Source organism: Phyllostomus discolor, chromosome 4 (assembly GCF_004126475.2).
Source record: "Phyllostomus discolor isolate MPI-MPIP mPhyDis1 chromosome 4, mPhyDis1.pri.v3, whole genome shotgun sequence".
Lineage (NCBI taxonomy): Eukaryota > Metazoa > Chordata > Mammalia > Chiroptera > Phyllostomidae > Phyllostomus > Phyllostomus discolor.
Genome location: NC_040906.2, coordinates 61,034,934 through 61,056,793, shown reverse-complemented (window position 1 = coordinate 61,056,793; position 21,860 = coordinate 61,034,934). Strand labels below are relative to the sequence as shown.

At 40.7% G+C, this 21,860-nt stretch overlaps 1 pseudogene; it reads right to left on the bottom strand.

Annotated features, from left to right (window-relative positions):
- Positions 1–886: 886 nt before the first annotated feature.
- LOC114493810 lies at positions 887–1,974 on the bottom strand (annotated as a pseudogene).
- Between the last annotated feature and the right edge of the window lie 19,886 nt (positions 1,975–21,860).

The following is a 21,860-nucleotide window of genomic DNA, read 5'->3' as shown; positions in this document are numbered from 1 at the left end:
TTAAGGCTTTAGAAGCTGAAAGTTTAGGGGAGTTCTTAGGGGAACATCTCAATAGGATACCAATCAGCTTTATGCTCATGCACCAAAATCAGATAGTTTCCCTTGACTTCATCTGTCCTCAAGTGTGGTTGGCACAAATGGCACTAATTGGATTTTTACTATCTCCTGGAGTAGGGTGATTTAAGCTATTTACTCTCTGATTGGTGAAAAGTGTAAACCATTTATTCTTAAGAATCCTTGGTTAAGGAAGATAGGATTTTTTGACTTACTAGATGGCTGTAAATGACTTGGCCATTTATCTGTCTCAGTTTCCCTATTCCACTGTCCTGGCCTACTAGCCTGTCTTACTTATATCTTCCCAAACCCCATGACCTCCTTAAATCAGATAGTTGCTAGAGGCAGAGGGGAGGGGGCTCTGTCCCCAGGACTCTTTATAGATTCATAAGGCAAAGACCAGACATACAGAGAAAAGAAAAAGAGGCAGGTAGGCAAGAGACGTTGAGGCCAGGCTCCCCTCCAGGACCCTCATTGTGCCTCATTGCCTTTCCCTTAGGCTGGTGGTAAGATAGCACTGACTGAGGATTAGTTCCAAACTCAGCCCCTCTGGGAACTGACCCAAAAGCAGGAGGAGTCAGGTCATACCAGCTTTGCAGTGGCTGAGTCCCCGGCTGAGTCCTAGAGCTGGCTATAGTCACATGGGGGAGGCAGGGACAGAGCCTCATTCCTGGAGTGGGCAAGGCTCCTCCACACTGAACATGGAGCTAAGGGCAGGAGAGGAAATCTGGTTTGTAACACAACCAAGGTAAATGGAGTCCTGGTTGGGCCTGGGGCACACTCAGCCATCTGCTGGTCCTGCCTGTGCCCTATCTGGCACCTGGCCAGGCAGTCAGTTCAAGGGGCCCTGGCATGCCTGATAGTCCTTCATGTCCTTAGAGTAGTTCTAGGTCTGGATGGTCATGGTGTGGAAGTAGACCTTCCCTGTAGCCAGGTGCTGGCTGCCTTCAGCACAGCCAGGGAGTCTGTGTTCTGAGTGATGGCAGTGGCCTGTACAAGGCTTCCATCCACTCCACTGAAAGCAGCAGATCCTGAACAGCCGGGCGCCCATGCCTTTTGGGACCCCTTCCGTCAGCACCAAGATCATATCTCTGAGGATGGTCAAGATTGCTTGTCCCCAGGACCAGGATGAAGAATAAGGTACAGATGGGGTCTACATACTTGTACACTGGTTTGAAGTATAAAATATAGACCGCCATGAGGACATCCAAGCCTTGTAGCAAGCCTCCTATCACAAGGCCACTCAGACACTGAGGTTCTCCTGCTGCTGGCTGGCTTCATGGCTATGCTCATGGCCATGGCTGTGCCCCTGGCCAGAATGGTGAAGGGTCAAACCCATTTTGATGTCCATGGCCACAGCGAAGCTGACCATTGCCAGCATGGTCCTCCCTTCCATCTCATAATCCCCAAGGTCAGCCACTTCACTGCTAGGTATACTAATACCCCAGTCATAACCCAGATGGACAGTACAGAGAGCAGGGCTCTCAGGATCTCAGCTCACTGCCAGCTGAAGTTCACCATCTTGATGGTTGGTGGCGGTGGTGGGGAGACACATCCAGAGAGGGGAGGAGACTCAAAGGCTGATGAGCGTGCTGGCAGAGTGGATGGGCTGCATCTGTCCTGAGCACCAGGCTATGTGCTAGGTACCCACCAATGACTTCCCCAGTCACGAACACCAGGCAGGTGGCAGAGGCCACAGAGAGCTGGCGACAGGCCTGCTCCTTCTTGGTGTCACAGTGACTGCCAGGATTCTGCTGTGTGTGACAGTAATGGTTGTTCTGCACGGCCAGCTCACTGGATGGCAAGTCCTAATCAGGTGGGGACACAGAAATCCAGCCAATTCCATCCTGCCACAGAGATCCCTTGTAAGACTGCTTTGGGGCTGGCATCTGACAGATGTTGCTTAACGGTGGCCTTCATCGGGTCTCCACGCAAGCCCTGTGGGGTGAGGCCTGGAAATTGAGCATCGAACGGTGTGCTGAGCGCACTCACCTGCCAGGAGAGCCCTGCGTGCCTCTTCCGGTGCCCCCTGTGCGCCCCTTCCACGCCAGCTACATCACACCGCTGCCACAGCCAAGTCTGCGCTGAGTCCTTGTTGGGACGGTTCCATGCGGCTTTCGCGCTGCTCCAGCCTAGCGTCCGAGCACTCGATCCAACCTGCACCATCTGGTGGAATGAGGTCTACGTGCGTCTTGTGCAAAAATGCTCACTAGAAAGGGGAAGCTTGTGGCCTGCTGCAAGTGGCGAGCTGACCCCGAGCGCCAATCCCCTACCACCGGGCTTGCAACGAAAAGCCTAACTGCCTATATACTAAGTTAGGACTGGACACTCATGGTGGCAGGGCTGGCAGTCTCACCAGAAGTCCTCCCTCGCATCTTGGTTTGTAGGAATTCTCTTTGGATCCCCGGAGAGCGGAAATGGGAACACATTTTTGATATATGATATATGAAACAACCCACATGAATCCCCAGAGAATTATGCTGAATGATAAACTTCAAATGTTACATGCTGCATGATTCCATTTATAAACGTTGTTGGAATGACAGACATTACATACACAAACAGATCAGTGGTTTTAACTTGTGCAACTTGTGTTGATGAAAATGTTCTGCATCTTGAACTGTTGTCATTGTCAATACCCTGGTGTGGCATTGTGCCTAGTTTTGCAAGATGTTACCACTGGGGTGGACCAGGTAAAGGGTATATAGGATCTCTTTCTTATTTCTTATAATTACATGCAGATTGTAGAATTATCTCAAAAAAATTTCATAACCCCCCAAAAAGCTGAAAAAGGAAAACAATTCACAAAAATCTGATATTTCCCTCAGACCTGCCCCCACCCCCCAAATCTCTAGGGCTTGAACTTGGGGACATAGGTTTTGTTTGGTTGGTTGTCTGTTTTATGCTGTAGATGAATCTGATGTTCAGCTGGACTCTAAAAAGAGCTTCTAAAAAGTGGTACAAAAGCTGTCTCAGGACTTACTCCAAGGCCATGAAACAGCCTTATCACCAACCCCAAATCAGGTCATACAGGCAGAGTACTGTGAAAGAGAGAGCAATGAGAGCAGGAGTACCCAGGATTTCAGTGTTCATCATCTGAGGTTATTCCTCACCATGACCAAAAGGTGACCCGGCCTCTGCCAAGCTAAGTATGTTGATGGGACTCAAATATTGTATGTAGACATCTTGATCTTGTAGGAAGATCCCAGTTGAATGTCTGCTTAGGCAGAGGACATGTTGATTTACTCATCTTCTGCCCAAGCAAAAAAAGAATGGGACAGAAATGACAGGACAAGACAGAATATGCAACAGGGGAGCCTGCACTGCCATAGTTTGACCTGAGTGTACCAAGGAGTGGCACACAAGTGTCATTAAGTTGGAGTCCTTAGGCTATTGCTCCACTTAGGAGAGAGGACCCACCAGGAAAGAGGACCCTACTTGGGGGAACCCCAGCAACAAGGGTGTAGTCAAAGGTTGATATGAGAGCTGAGGAGGGGAGGTTTAGTTGGAAGTGGGTCCTCACAGCAGCATAAGAGGCCTTCATCCCTTGTCAATTTCCTTTTCTTGCCTCCTCACAACAGAAAACTGGTGTAATGGTTCTCAGTCCTGGCTGTTCATTAGCATCACCTGGGAAAATTTAAAAGTATTACTGCCCAGACCTAGACACCTCACCTTAGGTCTGACCCTGACATACAGACCTTGTAAAACCCGTGTTACATTACCTCCCAGAGATACGGTGCACAGCATCTCCCTCATGAGGCTTCTTTCCCATTTGGGGTGCCAGTCACCCATCAAAGGTGGACCAGACCTCGAAACCTGCCTTCCTGACCAAGCCACTATCCACTAGTTCTGTGGCTTCCCTGCACTAAGTGTAAACATATAACAGCATGCACAAAGGCAAGCTGGAGAGGTCACAAAGTAAATTGAAGAGACTGCAAGAAAAATCTGACAGATGGAAGCCAGAGGATCGGAGGGTGGGAAGATTGCCCAGAGACTGGTAGAGATTATTTTGCATGTGCACAGGGAATGAGCTATTAGTGACAATGACAATAAAGGTTTCTTAGAGATGGAATATGCCTTCTACTAAAGAAGAAAGTAAACATTACTTAGAACAAATCTCATATCATACCCTAATATTTACAAAAGAGACAGAGTATGAGAGGCCAGGAAAGAACAGATTTCCCAGGGGAGGAAATTGCAATGAGAACAAGTAATCTAGATCAAGCCATAGCATGTTTGAACAAAAAGAATACCGAAGGACAGAGGAAACTAAGAGTAAAATAGGATTGTATAGAGCAGGAACCTCTATTAGGTTGATTCTAGACTTTTAAAGTGGGGGAATGCTAGGGCAATAAAGTCTATGAACAAATACTATTTTCTACAGATTTTGATGCTTGAAGGTTTTTCCCAAATTTAGAATGAAAAACAGCTTTAACTTCCAACAATAGGGAAATGGTTGAATACTGTATTTTGCTTTGAATAATGCACACACACATTTGTGTGCATTATACATAGGATTATTATGCCTATTATTATACCATGGAATGCATCATTATACTCATGTACAATGCAGATCTTTATTTCTCCTTCAAAAATTTTGGGCAAATAAGTATGCATTATGCACAGCAAAATGTGGTAAATCACAGTCATAGTACATACTATGAGATGGACTAGTCTGCAGCCTTTAAAATGATAAAGTGGCCAGTTTGCAGATGACATAAATCTTGGATAATACTGGTTGATTAAGCTTTTTAAAAAGCAGGATGCAAATATGTATGCTTACAACTATGTGACAAATATGTATTTTCTTTTATACCTTTTTTGCTATTTGTTTCTAAATTTTCTTCAGTGAGTTGCATTATTTTAATAATCAGATTTGAAGGAAATATTATTTATAAGCTTGCAGTCCTCTTTTATGTTTTATACCCATTTTCCCCTCTCATGTTCTCACAGCAGGAATTTTTGATACCTCTGCTAGGTTCCTAGCCACTTATGTCTTCCATGGGTGACAAACACTGCTGTGTGTTCTCAGGTTTCCTTTTCACAGCTAGTTTTTTTTTTTTTTTTAAGACTTTATTTATTTTTAGGGAGGGAAGGGAGGGAGATAGAGATAGAGAGAGAGAGAGAGAGACATCAATGTGCGGTTGCTGGGGGTTATGGCCTGCAACCCAGGAATGTACCCTGACTGGGAATCGAACCTGGGACACTTTGGTTCCCAGCCCGCGCCCAATCCACTGAGCTACGCCAGCCAGGGCATCACAGCTAGTTTTGACAAATTTTTTATTTCTCCTTTCTGAACAGTGGCTTTTAAAAAATATTTTTATTAAGTTTTTTTGTTGTTCAATTACAGTTGCCCCCTTTCCCCACCATTACTCTCCTCTGCCCTACCCACCCCTATCTTCCACTTTCAATTCTCCCACCCTGTTGTCTTTGTCCATGTGTCCTTTATACATGTTCCTGACAACACTTACCCCCTTCCCCTCATTATTCCCTTTCACCTCCCCTCTGGATACTGTCAGTTTGTTCTTAATTTCAATGTCTCTGGTTATATTTTGCTTGCTTGTTTGTTTTGTTGATTAGGTTTAACTTATAGGTGAGATCATATGGTGTTTGTCTTTCATTGCCTGGCTTATTTCACTTAGCATAATATTCTCCAGATCCATCCATGCTGTCTCGAAGGGAGGGAGCTCCTTCTTTCTTTCTGCTGCATAGTATTCCTTGTGAACAGTGGCTCCCTCCCAGCCCACCTGATAACACTCATACCAACTTCAGGAAAGTCTCTTAGAATCTCCTGACTGCTAGGTAGGTATCCTCCAGTATTTAATGCATATGAGTTCTATGGAGTTTGTATTAATTTTTAATTTCTAAATAATAAATTAACATAACCTGGGTGGCTTAGAATAACCTGCATTTATTATTTCACGGTTTCTGGAATCCAGGTATGGAATGTGGTCAGGAATCCAGTACAGGTTAATGGGTCCTCTGCTGAGGGTCTTTGGAGGCTGAAATAATGTTGTCTGGGACTGTGATTGGAATTCTTTTCCAAGTGCAATGTTTCTTTCCCTCCATCCATCCCTCCCCTTCCATCCCTCCCTCCCTCTCCTCCCCCCCTCCCTCCCTCCCTCTCTTTCTTCTTTCTTCTTTCTTTCTGCCAGAATTCAGTATTTTTATTATTTTGAAGATTGATATGCCTCTTTTTTTCTGTTTGTGGACTGGGTATCACTCTCAGCTTCCAGACACTTCTGTTAGGTCCTAGCCATGTGCCCCTTTCCCAACGTGTCACTTAGCTCTTCAAGGCCAGTGGAGAGTAGCTGTTGCTGCTTTGAGTCTCTTTTAGGGGCTCACCTGAATAGGTCAAACTTACACAAGGTAACTTTTTTATTAGAGTAGAGCTGACATACAATATTATATTAGTTTCAAGTTACAACACAGTGATTCAACATTTATCTACCTTACAATGTGATAGTAACCTTTTGAGTAACTCAAAATTGACTGAAATCCATTCACCTTATGTGGGAGTGATCACTTTGTAAGTTGTATAAATGTCTGAGCACAATGGTGTACTCCTGAAACATAATACTGTATATAAATTGTAGTTGAAAAATAAAAAAAATCAAAATCCCTTCATCTTTGCCACACAATTTAAACTAATTACGAGACTGCAATCCCCTTACAGGTCCTTCCCACAAGAAAGGGAATGAAATCCTATAGAGTGAGTAAGTACAGCATGGGATGGAAATCTTGGAGACCATGTTAGAATTTTGCCTACCACAATATTACAGTGGTGAATTGAGAGGACTTAAATATTGAATTAGAATTTATTTAAAATATGTTTTAACTGAAATTCTTGATAAAAATAACATTCTTAAGTATGTACCTTTTTTGGTGCAAATTTCAGCATAAAACTTCTCTTGCTTAAAGAATTTTCAAAGAATTCAAGCTGAACCACTTTTTTTTAAAGAAAAAAGTACCATATGCAATAGGTGTTTCTGGTAATCTGGAGTGTTTTTTTTTTTTTTTTTTTTTTTGCTTTGTTTTGTTTTTCATTAGTTTTCATTGACTATTCATTGGTTATTCAAAACCCACAAATAGAAAAATAATCAACAACCAACCAAACACAGCCTGGAAATACATTGGATGCTGAGGAGAATAAAAGAATACTTATTATTTTTCTAATTGGAAGGGAACTGAATTTCGAATTTCCTTTGAAACAAAGACCCTGCTGTTAGAAAACCTGAAAATGAGGTCGGGTGAGAGGTGTATGATGTGTGCTGAGGCAGGGGGGGCTCGGCCATGCAAAGATGGGTCTGATGCTTCCTAGCTCTGTCTCTTAACACATGTGCCATAAGAAGCTCTTTCTGGGAAAGAATTTTAAAATCTAGTCTGCTCTCTTACCTCATAGCTGAGTTGCACTCCAGTGTTTCCAGCTGAGCTGGGATGATAACAGTAATTTTGGTACTAACCTCTCAATGCTTGCCTCTGCTGGACCGCATTTTGCTAATCGGCCATCTCCATGTAGTGGAGAAGAGGACCATCAGGAGCCCCCAGTCCACATCATCTATTTTACCCAACCCCAGAATCAAGGGGGCTTCTTTCATCCAGCACATGAGTGTCACTCTCAGGGAAACGTTGTAATTCGCATAGTTCGGGGTCAACAAAGCCCTGTGATCTGTGCAGCCCCTGTGTACTTCCCCAGGGGTTTCCGGGGTGGTGGTGGGGCTTTGCTGTTAGGTTCACTGGGAGCATAGGAGCCCCCCAAAGGAAAGAGGGCTGTGTTCCAAAGGGGGTGGGGAATCAGGCTATGTGACAAAAAGTGTAGCTGCCACTGCAAGTTTAGTAGGGAGATCCTCAAATATAACTTTGCCTCCAATAAAATGTCTAAATAATTCTCTCCCTAACAGTCAGTTTTCATTTGTGTGACACAATTTAAAGGTACGATGTGTGCTGAATGTAAACAGTAGAACACGATTCAGCAAGGAAATCGCAGAGCTGCCTAAACCATCTAGGGCTTTATGACTATGCAAACCCATAAATTAAAAATCGCTGACAGTGGGTGTTTTCTGTGCAAGTACAAGAAGATCTCATTCCGGGAGGGAGAATGCTGAAGGAGCTAGGGGAGGGCCATGTGGAGCCTCAAGTTCGCACTGGGTAAGTTACTGTTTAGGATGGTGACATATATAGCTGATGTAGATAGAGCCCAGTACGTGGAAAGTGTACTGAACTTCCCTCCCTAGGAGACATCAGAAGGCCACTTGAGTAGAAACTGAAGGTGTTTCAGTTAGTGACAGAGTTACTTTTCACCTTGACTTTTCATCTTGCTCAGGAATCAGCACAAAGAGCCAGTGAATTCGGTGCTCCATTACTGAGTTTTCCTACAGTTAACAATAAGTGTCTGGAGGTGATTTAAGAAAGAGTGACATTGGAGCGGGGAAGGTTGGTGGGACAGACATTTATGAAGTACTTCACTTTAATGATTTTGTGGAGAGTTCTGTGATTTTCTCATAGGACTACACCTTGAAAGCCTCCATCTGGGTAAAATCAGGATGAGATATTTGCTGACAGCTTATACCCTAAGGGTGGGGTTTTCTTCCTAAGAGCTTCTGAAATCTTCTTTTCAAAGAAGCCCTTGTCATAAGAAAGACCAGTAAGATTTTTGCAATTTTCTTCCTCCTCCCTAACCCCCACCCCCTGCCCTTTCTTGGTGAATTCTGGCTGATAGTAATCAGAACCATGTTTTGCGATGTTTAGTTTTCTTTTATGTAGACATGTAGCAATGCTTGGACATGTCATGAACTTAGGGAGGAAAATGCCTTTTAAAAGATTCAGTACCAGAAATTTGGAACCCAGAAAACTGGATTTTATGAACAATGCACATCTAAATATTTAACATGGTACTTCTAAGGGGCTGGGAGTGCAAGTGTGTGGTGGCGTGCAATTCAAATACCAGCCTGGAAGAATTATTTTGATTACAATGTAAGAAATGTAAGAAGTTATTGTAATGAGGTAAGTTCTAGTCTTTATGTTCTTAGCCAACCAGTGAGGACACAGATGAGGTAAAACAGAAAATAATTAGAGTATTATGGGGGTTTTGCAATCTGAGGTATTCAGAAATTTAGCAAAACTAGGTCTGTGTTCTTAAAAAAAGAGAGAGAGAGAGATTACAGAGAGACCTTATTAAAACACAAAAGGCTCAGCTATTTAAGATGGTGACATACATAGAGGCAGGAATGTGCAAAGAGAAGCTGAAAGGCAGCCAGGCCCTGAAGGAATTTCAGAGGAATTTCTTCACCGGAGGAGTAGTTAATAAATAGAGCAGATTTCTAAAGGCAGAAACTAGAGCAGCTACTACATTTTTTTTTTAAGAAGGGAGTGATAGGCCGGTTAAAGAAGAAAACGTTAAAACAAAGAAAAACAAGCTTCTTCCCTGGCAATCCTGGCCACCTCCCATGCAAAGGTCTGTTCCCAGGCATTGAGAATGTTGTATCATTTCATAATCAGGAAACACACTGTGGAGTTGGCTGTGGTGTTAGTTTTAGATTAATGCTAGATATTATTTAGAACTGCATGTAATATAATACTTTTCAAAAGTCTGAAAAATCATTTGCTTTGTCTGGCTGGCAACATTGCTGCTATTTTTCATTGCACAGAAGGACAGAAACAAGGGCTAGAAAATTCTTTTGTGTTCTGCAATGGTCCTTCCTCCTGTCTTTGATGCAGAGCTCTTCCTCAGTCAGATGCACAAAGCTTTTTCTGGGGCAGTTTTAACATACTGAGTGCTTACGAATCCGAGTCTCTGAGTTTTATTTCTGTTCCCTTCAATCAGGCAGGTTGGGATGGCTACTAGCTTATCGTGCACAGGGGTTTTTATTTTCGATTGTCAAATGGTGACCAGCATACCTGCAACCTTATCAATATGCAGGTTTCCTCCTGCCTCACCGCTCAATTTGTGTTAACCAAGATTCCACTTAGCAAATAGTACATTTAAATTAGCCAATTGATTCATTGGAATGAAACATTATTCCTGTACCCAGTTCTCTATTTGGGTCCCTCTCTGTCCATGAAAAGTGAAAGAAATTTGTACTAAAAACCTTGTGATTGATCTCATGGCCCAAGGATTGTGCGAGGCTACCGGCCCCCGTGAATGGTGAAGCTGACAAGTATGTGGGATGACAGGAGTTGCCACGCTGCCTGTGTCATTTCCCAGACAAGGGGCCTTGTCATCACCTGGGAGTTTGTAGAGATGCTGATTCCTCCCCTACACCCCAGGCCTACTGAAGCAGAATTCTGGGCAAGGGGCCTGGGAGTCTAGATGCCTTTAATTCAGTCACAAAGGTTATTGTGAGACATGTGGACCTAGAGGACTGGGATGTGTTGTTTGAAGGAGAAGAAATGACAAAGACTAAGAAGGCAACCTTATGAATATTTGCTTATAGTTCAGGCCAACCTCTTGGGGAAGAGCAAAGGCAACAGGGTCACAAGCAACAGTGATCTGGGGGTACCAGACAAGCAGGGTATGTATAGAATTGCCAGAGTCTGTACAGGAGTGAACTGGGGCCAAGACAAGGAGTATGTTAGCAAGTATAAAATAAGCAATGAACAGAACATTCTGATATTATGCACACATTAGAGATCACTGGCAGACTCAAGCACAAAGCAATTTACTGAAAGGCTAGGAGGGCACTTGCAGATTGAGGGCAAGTCTGAAGAGTGAGCCAGACCCAGAGGAATTGAAGGTAATCGCTTTAGCAGTTTGTTTGGCTAGAACAGCGCATGACACCTTGATCAAAAGTCCCCAGTCTGGGTGCAATGGGAAAGGGCGATTTTTGTAAAGGAACTCATGGTGCACTTACTGGAAGTAAGGACAGGAAATGTATGGATGGTGGGGCAGTTTAAACAAGTGACTCCTTCAACCAAAAAGCAAACAAACCAAGGAGAATCAATCTCACTATGTGAAAAGACAGCAAGCAGGGGCCCTATAGTAAGCAGGCTAATGTGGGTGGTCAAAGGACCAGAGAAGAATCAGGAACTTCATAGGAACAGCAGTAGAGACAGAGTCAGCTGGAGGGCAAGCACTTAGCAACAAGGGAGACTGGCCCTAATGTTGTTCTGCTCAGGGAAGACCTAGAGGGCTGGCTCTGATTCCCGCCCTCTGGGTTCTGCCCAGTCTGTGATAGGCCCTACTTTGTGAGCACTCCCTTGGCAGGGGTGCCCTCAGCTCTGCAGCCTTCACCTCTGCTTGGTTGCCCACTGAGGTACGGTTCCATCTCTTTCTTCCTCCTCTGCCACTGGAATTTCCTCCGTCATATTTCCCCAGAACTGTTAAATTGCCAGGAGTTTCTGCTCTCTGGCCTAATTCCTTCTGGATCGACCTCTCAAGACTTAGAGGACTCCATGGTTTAGGACAGTTATGCCAACACCATGGTTGGTTAAATAGGCCTTTGTGGGTGGGCCTGAGAACCATAGCACTGTTTCTCAGTTTTTTTCCTATGGGGAAATTCTTTTCATTCCAAACACCCCATTGACTGGTGACCTCTTAGAACAGAGCGGTCCTATCTAGGCTCCACAGTAGGGTGAGGTCACCAGGAGTTGTCCGAGCCAAGTTGGGAACAACAAACCAAGCTGGGACAGGCCCGGGTGGGAAGCCAGGAACAGGCAGGCATCCGTCAAAGGACAGCAGGTCAGGGAAGGCAGGGGTTGGACAGTGAGTTCACAGCAGAGAGATGTCAAAGTCAAGTGGAGATTTAAACATCTAAGTATGTGGATGAATCAAAGATTAGCCTTGCTGGGAGAGGGCTTGGGCAGGGTGAGAGGGTGGATGATGTGACAGACAGGGAAATGAGGGCAAGTAAAGTGTGGCCAGGCTGCCATGGGGCAAGAGACATACCAGGGCACAGCCTTCATTATTTCACCCCCCTCATGGAGCCTGACTGCTTATAGCAGATGCACTGGGCTACCTTTTATTTAATATTTCAGTTCTCCCACTGCGTAAAGCAGAATTCCCAGAGATCTGGGGGCAGGGAGGGCTTACCAAGAGTAATGGTTGTTGGCACATCCCAGGTGGTGCTCTTTCCTTCACCCAGATCCCTCAGGCTCATTGCCCAGATGTTCTGTTGCTGCTTGTCTCCCTTTCCAGGTTCTTTCCTTTCCCAGAAAATTCCTCATGCCCACAGCACTGGTCTCCCAGCCTCTGCATCTGTAACCATACTCTGCCTGCCCCAGTGTGATGGGTGAGCTGGAGTGCAAGGTTGTGCTTTGGCTTCAGACCAACTCCTCTGTTCCTGAAGTAGATCTCTAATTCTCCTTTCATTTTCTCTCCCCCTTTTTCCAGTTGCAGTTTTATTGAGATATAATTTACATACCACACGATTCACCCATTTAAAGCATTCAGTGACTTTTAGTATTGGGTTGCCCAAAAAGTCTGCATGATTTTTTTTGTAAAATAAAAACCATTAAGTTTTTCACCAATAGCTTTATTGATTTGGATATTTTGAGTATGTTGGCTATAACATTGTTTGTTCTCAGTTAATGTCTCTATTTGATTGCTATCTCCATCAACTGGTTTACACAACTGTGGAGCATCATCCAGCGAGAAATCTCCAGCATGAAACTCCACAAACCACTTTTGACACATTCGATCAGTGATGTGACACAGTACCTTCTCCATATACTGCACAAATCTTTTTCTGCATTTCAGTTGTGTGTTTACCTTTCTTGAAATAATAAAGCATAATATTCAGAGAATGTTACTTATTTTCTTTCATCTTCAATTTTCTTTCATTTTCAATGGTGACACAAAAATTCACTAATTTTGATCGTTTTTTTTCAATGCACACTGATATGACAACTGTTACAATACAACCTAACAAAATAGTTTCCAATGAAGTTACAGACAACTAAGAGCTACTAGAGCCATCTGTGGAAAAACCAAATGAACTTTTTGGCCAATCCAATACATTCACGAAATTGTCAGCCATCACCATAATCAATTTAGAACATTCTCATCACTTCCAAATGAAATCCTCTATTGATTAGCAGTTACTCCCCATTTTCTTCAAGTCTCACCCAGGCCCTAGGCAACCACTTTCTGTTTCTACAGTTTTGCCTATTATAGTAATTTCATGTAAATAAAATAGTACGATGCGCAGCCTTTTATGATGGGCTTCTTTTACTTGGCATATTTTTAGTAAAAGGTGAAAGATTTATATGATCTGAAGGGAAACCAGATTATTACTTAGCATATTTTTAAGGTTCATCTGTATGGAATTATGCATCAGTATTTTATTTCTTCTGATGGCCAAGTAATATTCCATTGTGTAGATATAACATACTTTATTTATCCATTCACCAGTAGATGAACATGTGGGTTGTTTCTGGCTATTATAATTAATGGTGCTATGAACACTCATATACAAGTTTCTATGTGGGCATAAAGTTTTGATTCTTTTTCACTTCTTAAGTTTTACTATGGATAAATTACTTATATATCTAGCAATGGAATTGTTGAGTCATATGATAAATCTATGCTTAACATTTTGAGTAACTGCCACACTGTTTTCCAAGGTGGCTGCATCATTTTACATTCTCATCAGCAATGTATAGGAGTTCCAATTTCTTTAACTCTAACTAACACTTGTTTGTAATCTGGCTTTTTATTAGAGCCATCCTAATGGATAAAAACTGGTATCACACTCAGGTAATGGTTTACATTTTCTTCATAGCTGATGATGTTGAATATTGAGCATCCATTCATATGTTCATTTTTGTTTATCTGTATCTTCTTTGGAAAAATGTCCATATCCTTTGCCAAGTTTTTATTTATTTTTATTTTTAGATTTTATTTACTTATTTTTAGAGAGAGGAAAGGGAGGGAGAAGGAGAGGAGGAGAAACATTAATGTTTGGTTGTCTCTTGTACACCCCCCAGGCATGTGCTTTGACTGGGAATTGAACTGGAGACCCTTTGGTTCTTGGGCCAGCACTGAATCTCCTGAGCCACACCAGCCAGGGCCTTTGCCAAGTTTTTAATTGGGTTATTTGTCTTTTTCTTATTGGGCTATAAGTGTTCTTTACATATTCTAGACACAAGTTCCTTATCAGAAATATTTGCAATTATTTGTTTCAGACTGTCGATTGCCTTTCCCCCTCTTTAATAATGTCCTTTAAAGCACAGAAGGTTTAAATTTTCATGAAGTCTTATTTAACTATTTTTAAATTACTGCTTGTACTTTTGGTGCCATATCAAAGAAACTATGGCTTAATTCAATTACATTTATTCCTATGTTTTCTTCTGAAGGTTTTATAGTTTTTGATCTATTTAGCTTTTGATTAATTTTGAGTTAAATTTTATATATGGTGTGAAGTGGGGGTCCAACTTTATTCATTATACCTTGGTTGAAAATCAGTTGACCATAGAGTATAGTTTTATTTCTGTGTTTCAATTCTGTTCCACTAATTTGTCTATCTATCCTTCTACAAGTACATACTGGATTATTTTAAGTTTTGAATTTAGGATGTGAAAGTCACCCAGCTTTGCTTGTGTTTTTCATGATTGTTTTGGCTTTAGATCTCTTGAATTTTCATATGAATTTAGTATCAGATTACCAATTGTTGCAAAGAAGCTAGTTGAGATTTTGATAAGAATTGCATTGAATTTTTTTTATTTTAATCATTGTTCAAATACAGTTTTCTCCTTTTTACTCCCAATCCAGTCCCCTCTCCCACCCTCCCCACTTCCCTCCCATTACCATCCTCCCCTTAGTTTATGACCATGTGTCCTTTAAGTTTGTTCCTGTGAACCCTTCCCACTGTCCCCTTAAATTCCCTCTACTCTCTTCTGTGGGCACTGTCAGCCTGGCCTCTATTTCATGCATTGAATTTTTGTGGATAAATTTGGAAGAATATTCTGACTGTAACAACATTGTCTTCCAAACCATAAATGTGAGATGTCTTTCCATTTATTTAGGTATTTACTATCTTTCTAAATGTTTTATAGTTTTCAGAGTATATGTTTTCACTTCTTTTGTTAGATACTTTCAAATATTTTTGATGCTATTATGAATAGCATTGTTTTCTTAATTTCATTTTTGTATTATTTATTGCTAGTTTATAGAAATACAATTGATTTTCACATATTGGTTTTGACCAATATGTCAAAATTGACATATTGACATTGGTTTCACAAAGTTCTGCAACTTTGCTGAACTTGTTTATTATTTCTAATATGTTTTTAGCTGATTCCATAGGATTTTCCATGTACATACAAGAGCCTTAAGATCTAGATACAAGATCATGTTATTTGCAAACAGATAATAGTTTTACTTTTTTCTTTGCAATAAGGATGGCTTTACCCCCACATTTCTCATCCCAATAAGTTTAACTTCATTTTTTTCTGGATGCTCAGGCCAAAAACCTTGGAGTCACGTTTCACTCATTTCTTTGTCTCATACACAATGTCCCATGTGTTAACAAATCCAGTCAGCTCTGTACTTTCAAATTTACTGAAATGTAAATCTCCACTTTCTGAATTGCTAATATAAGCCAACATATTTGTTCATCTGGACCCCTGCAGTTATTTCCTTCCACCATTTCTCTCTCCAGGTGATGTTTTTACAAAGTCAGATCACATACCTTTTCTGTATTAACCACTTTAGTCCCTCCACATCTCATTTGGAATAAAACCAACAGTCCTAAATTTCAGCTACTAGATCCTATTTTATCTATGTATTATCTATGTACTTTATCTAAGTTTTCTTTTACTGAATAACAAATTATCTCAAAAGTTAGTGGCTTCAAAGAAAAAATAAGAATTTAATATACCTCACTGTTTCTGTGAGTTAGGAAATGGAGAGCCTCTTAGCTTGGCGACTGAACTTGGAACCTTCCTTCAGGTGGCAGTTAAGATGTGGGGAGATGTTGGCTGGGGCTGCAGTCATGTGAAGACTTGACTAGGGATGAAAAATCTGTTTCTGAGGAGGTTCCCCCTCATGCCTGGCATATTAGGTTGGTTCTTGGTGGGAGGCTCTTGTTCCTTCCCATGTATGCTTCTCCTGAGGCTGCTTGAGTGTCTTTACAACAGGGTATGTGGTTTTCTCCAGGATGAGTGATCCAAGACAGCAGACAAGTGTAAGCTCTCCTTTTGATGATCTAGCCTCAGAAGTCACATGACATCCCTTTGGTCACCTTCTATTCATTAGAACCAAGTCACTAAATCTGGGAGCCATTTAGGGGGGAAAAATTACCCTCCTCTTTTTGAAGGGAGGGGTACTATGGAATTTATAGACAAATTTCAAACCAGCACAGTTTGTTCTTCAGATACTTCTCTGATCCTCTGATCTCATTTTTTTTCACTCACCCCTTGTGTGTTCAACCACAGCCATGTTTGCCTTCACTATTCTTAAAACATGACAAGAATGTTTCCACTTCAGGGCCTGCACATTTGCTGTTCACTCTGCCTGAAAGAGTTTTCCTCCCGAAAGATATATGACTCATTTACTCACCTCTCACATCTCTGCTCAATGCTACCTCATCACAGAGGGCTTTCCTGACCACTGGAGCTAAAACATTACCTTTCCCTTCCACATCTCTATCTGCTTTACTTTGCCTTGTTTTTCATTACACACACACACACACACACACACACACACACACACACACTGTATTCACTGTCTGGATGTATATATTCATCCTTTCCCTCACACACCTGCTCTCAAATTAACCCCAGGAGCCTGGCACATTGTAGATACTTTATACATGTTTTTTTAACTGAATGAACCCACTGAATTACTCTTCATAATTATCTTGGGGGTGGGCATATCTACCACATAACACAATGGACATTTGGGAGAATCACATTTTTGGGAAAGCAGTTGAGAAAGATTGACTGTGTGGGTGGCTTTGCTAACAACGTTTTTCTTAAATTTGAGCAGTATTCTTTCTCATATATTTACATGGCATTTTATCCAAAATTATAGGTATAGACTTTAAAATAACTTTTCAAAAACTTAATTCTCAAGCTCCCAAAAGGCTTTCAGGATTGATATTAAGTTGCAGTATTCCAACAAAGCATCTATTATATAAGCATTAGAGCCATCATGCTTGAAAATTTCCTTTCTTTCCACAAGTTCCCCTTAATTAGCACTCCGCTATGAAAAATGCTTTGATAGAAAAGATAAAGAGAACTAGCTCACAGACTTTGAAAGTATATAGATATGCTCAGTTTGAAACATTTTCATTCCAGGAATCTCTAAGTCAATGACTTTTTGATGCTATTTTGCTTTTTCTCCTGAGTTAAATATTTAGTGAAAAATATAAATTTGATATTCTTGATATTTGCCTCCCTGGAAGTATTACCATTCTAATTCTGTTAGGAAACATAAAACTTTTTGCTTGTCCTCAGTGACTACTCATTAGATATTAATATTCTCTAATTATTTTAAAAGCTTATTAGTAAGCATCTCTGTACCATATTAAGCATTGGCTGTTTTTAAAAAATCTTTGTTAGTGCTTGAGTGGTATCTTGTATCTTTAAATATCTTTGTGCATCTTGGTTCTTTGTCTATGTCAAATAAAATTATCTATTTTGTTAATGAAAATTTATGTCAATTTAAACATTCTTTTGAAATAACATATTAGCCTACATCATCACCATTTTCTGACTTTTCCCTAGCCAAGAGCTGGAAATGGGATAACCCCTTTAATTGGGGTGTAAAAGACATTGTAATGCTGATCATGTATTATCAAATTATAGAAGGCAATGCTTGTGCATGTGTGCATCTGTATGTAGAAATTGTAAAAAGAGACTAGAAACACAAAAATGGAAATGGATTGGAAAATTAGGAAATCATTTTCATTCCTAGTCTTTGCTTCTTTCATGAGATTTGCCTTATTCTTCTTCTATTTCCGCAGAATAGTTTTAGTTGTTACTCTAAGTATGTGTCAGAAGGTGGTTGACCCAGAACTCCTGAGTTACAACATCTCCTTCATCTATCAGACACACCCAGACCAGTGTGGAATGCCTCAGTCCCAATTCAACACTCTCAGGAGAAAGAATCTGATTGGGTAGGAAGCTGTTCTTTAGCCACTCCACTGTGGTCGGTTTGTGTAGTGCAGACGTGCCTGTTGAGGTCCCGGCCAGTGAACAGGGCAGGCAGATTCTAGAGAAGAGGGAAGAGGCAACAATGCAACAGGTGCTCAGTCCTCCTGCTTTGTTAATAAATGTGTATGTTTTTAAAATTTGAAGTATTATATAGTATGATATTGTGGAATTAATTTTAAAAGTAAGCACTTGCCTCAAGCAAATAGATTATTGTAAAGATTCATATGAATTGGAGGTACTCTTTCTACCCATATCCAGCCAATAAATGTCACTGATTGAAAAACAAATGCTGTTTTTTATTTACTACCCTAGTGTGACTGCCTTCTAATGCAAGCTAATATTTGTTGAATTTGATGTTAGGCACTCAACAGCACATTTAATCTTCACAGTCCCCTAAGAGTAGAAAACTGGAACTCAATAAAGTTAAGTGTTTTGTCTAAAGATATATCCCTAATTGATCATAACTTGAAATTCTAACTCTTGTTACTATCTCTGATCTCTTCTTCACAACTAACAAATGGTAAGGCACCAGGGGTGTCCAAACTTTTGGAGTCTCTGGGCCACACTGGAAGAAGAAGAGTTGTCCATAACATTACAAGAGATGTTATATAATCACAAAAAACATTTCATAATGTTTTAAGTAAATTTACAGTTTTGTGTTGAGCTGCATTCACAGTTGTCCTGGAATGCATGTGGTTCATGGGCTGCAGGTTGGACATCCCTGCAGCTAAACAGCTCCATGAGGCAAATCCAGAGCATGGGATATTGTAAAGAACAACTGGCCTAGTCTTTTCTACAAATGCTTTTGTTTTTGAGGATCAGCCCTGGCAAGGTAGCTCAGTTGGTTGGAGCATTGCCCCATATGCTAAAAGGTTGCAAAGTTGCAAATTTGATTCCTGGTAAGGGCACATACCTAGGTTGTGGGTTCCATCCTAGTAGGAAGAAATGTGGGGGGCAACCGATGGAAGTTTCTCTTTCACACCTCTCTCTCTCCTTTCCTCTCTCTATAAAATAATCAATCAATAAATAAATATATCCCTGGTTGAGGATAAATAAATAAATAAAGGACTATGCTCCATCAAAAGAACCTTAAGAGGCATATAAACAAAAACAGTATGTGGTCCTCAAGTAAATATGCATTTAAATGAATCAACTGTAAAGGACATTCTGTAAGGAAATTGCGTCATTGGGTAAGTATAGTCTCAGGTTTATTTTTTATTTTTTTATTATTTTCAAAGTAGTTTTTATTGATTATGCTATTACAGTTCTCCCAATTTCCCCCCCTTACCTCCCCTCTGCCCTGCACCCCCAACCCTCCAACATCACCCCCCTGACCCAGCTTAGTTCATGTCCATGGGTTGTACATACAGGTTCTTTGAGTCCTCTGTTACCTATACCATTTTTTATCTCTCCTCATCTATTTTATGCCTACCAGTTATGCTTCTTCTTCCTTGTACCTTTCCCCCTCTATTCCTCCCTTATAACCCCCCACTGAAATCCCTCCATGTGATCTCCATTTCTTTGATTCTGTTCCTGTTCTAGTTGTTTGCTCAGTTTTTGTTTTCATTGTTTTTCTTTTCTTCTAGGTTAATGTTCATAGTTGTGAATTTGTTGTCATTTTATTGTTCATATTTTTGATCTCCTTCTTAGATAAGTGCCTTTAATACTTCATATGATAAGGGCTTGATGATGATGAATTCCTTTAACTTGACCTTATCTAGGAAGCACTTTATCTGCCCTTCCATTCTAAATGAAAGCTTTGCTGGTTAGAGTAATCTTGCATATAGGTCCTTGCCTTTCATGACTTAAAATACTTCTTTCCAGCCCCTTCTCACCTGCAAAGTTTCTTTTGAGAAATCAGCTGATAATCTTATGGGAACTCCTTTGTAGGTAACTGTCTCCTTTTCTCTTGCTTCTTTTAAGATTCTCTCCTTATCTTTAATCTTGGGCAACTTAATTATGATGTACCTAGGTGTGTTTGTCTTTGGGTCTAACTTCTTTGGGACTCTCTGGGCTTCCTGGACTTCCTGGAAGTCTGTTTCCAGTATCAGGTTTAGATAAAAAAAATTACTGAAATACTTGACTGAGAAGGCAGATTTAAGAACTATGTGACAGTGTGATCTTATTTTGATAAAAGTCAATATATGTACCTGGAAGTGTTTGCTATATGGTGTTACAGTTGTGATTTCTAAATAGTAGAAATACAATATTTTTATTTTTCATGTATGTTTCTCTGGATTTTGAAGTTTTTCACATCATATATGTACTACTTATGTATTAATACAATTTCTTTTTAAAGATAGTGTAAGTGCTGGATTTAGAATGTCTTAGCTCTGGTCCATGGTTTGGACCCTGACTTAATACTGTGATCTAGGGCAAGCTATTTTCCTTTGTAAGCTTTGCTTTTCTCAACTCTGAATTGGCACTGAGCACAGAGCACGTTCATACAGTTACTGTGAGAATTAGAGAGATAACGAATGCAAAGCACTTAATAAAAATCTGATATCTAGTCATGGCCTAATAAATGTTAATTATTATTACTATGATCAAATGTTACCAGTGACCATCTGATATAGGCTTTATCTGAGAAACTAAGCCAACTTACTGCTTAAAATCATGGCTTTGGATCATACTGAGGCATATTATGCAGTGAGATGCAGTGAGTTAATGAGTTTGTTTAGATTAACAAGTTCAGGGCCATTCTCTATAGCTTAATTGCGAACCAAACAAGGGCCCTGAACCAAAGCACACTCCATTCTTAATGACCTGTGAGGTTCAGATACAGCCAATATAGGAAAGCATCTGACAAACTTAGGAGTTTATCCAAATCATGCTTCTTTGCAATACCCTTAACCACCATTTGAAGGTTTAAATTTCACAAAAAGCAATTCCACTGTGACAAGGGCACTACTAATTATCATGTATATTATGTAGCCACACCATCAGTCTTAAAAACCACAATTTTGTAAATTGTTTTCAATGACATATTGTAAGATTCCTCTGTATATGAAGTTCATGATGGCCCCTTCAGTGAGGCTTCTTGAATTAAAAAGCAAGACATCAGTGACTTTAAAAAAGGCAACATACACATTCTGCTTGATAAATCAAGGATGCAGAATGCATACTTCATGAAATGAAGTTAGCAGGTTGAGATCTGGAGACTGTATTAAAATTCTAGATCACTTGAGTCAGGTAATCTTAATTGTCCACATGCCGGTGAAGGCCTCTAGGAAATGAGTCAAGTTCAAAGGAATCATTGGCTCCACATCCTACCCTTAACCTACCCACCCTCCCCCTTAAGATGTCCTGGCAGACATCAAGAAAATATAATGCAGGAACATGTAGAAATAAAGATAAAAAGGGTCCACTAATGGTTAAAAAATGGTGATGAAGAAACTTTGCCAGTCGACCAATTAAATTGATGTCATGAGAAAGCAAAAACTATTTGAAATGGAATACTCTAACCTTAAAAAGAAAATGGAGGCAGTGTTGCTTTTTGCTTAATTTAAAAAATACTACAACAGATAAACTTTGAAATCTCAGTAATTTAACCCAATAAAAGTTTGCCTTGCTCTGGTCACAGTCCATTGCAAGGTTTCCTGGCTAGCAGCCTTCTGTGGAAATACTCAGGACCCAGGCTCCTCCATGTTGTATGGTTCTCCTGGTCACTCATTAACTACTTCGGTGGAAGAGACCTCATCACCCTCTATGGA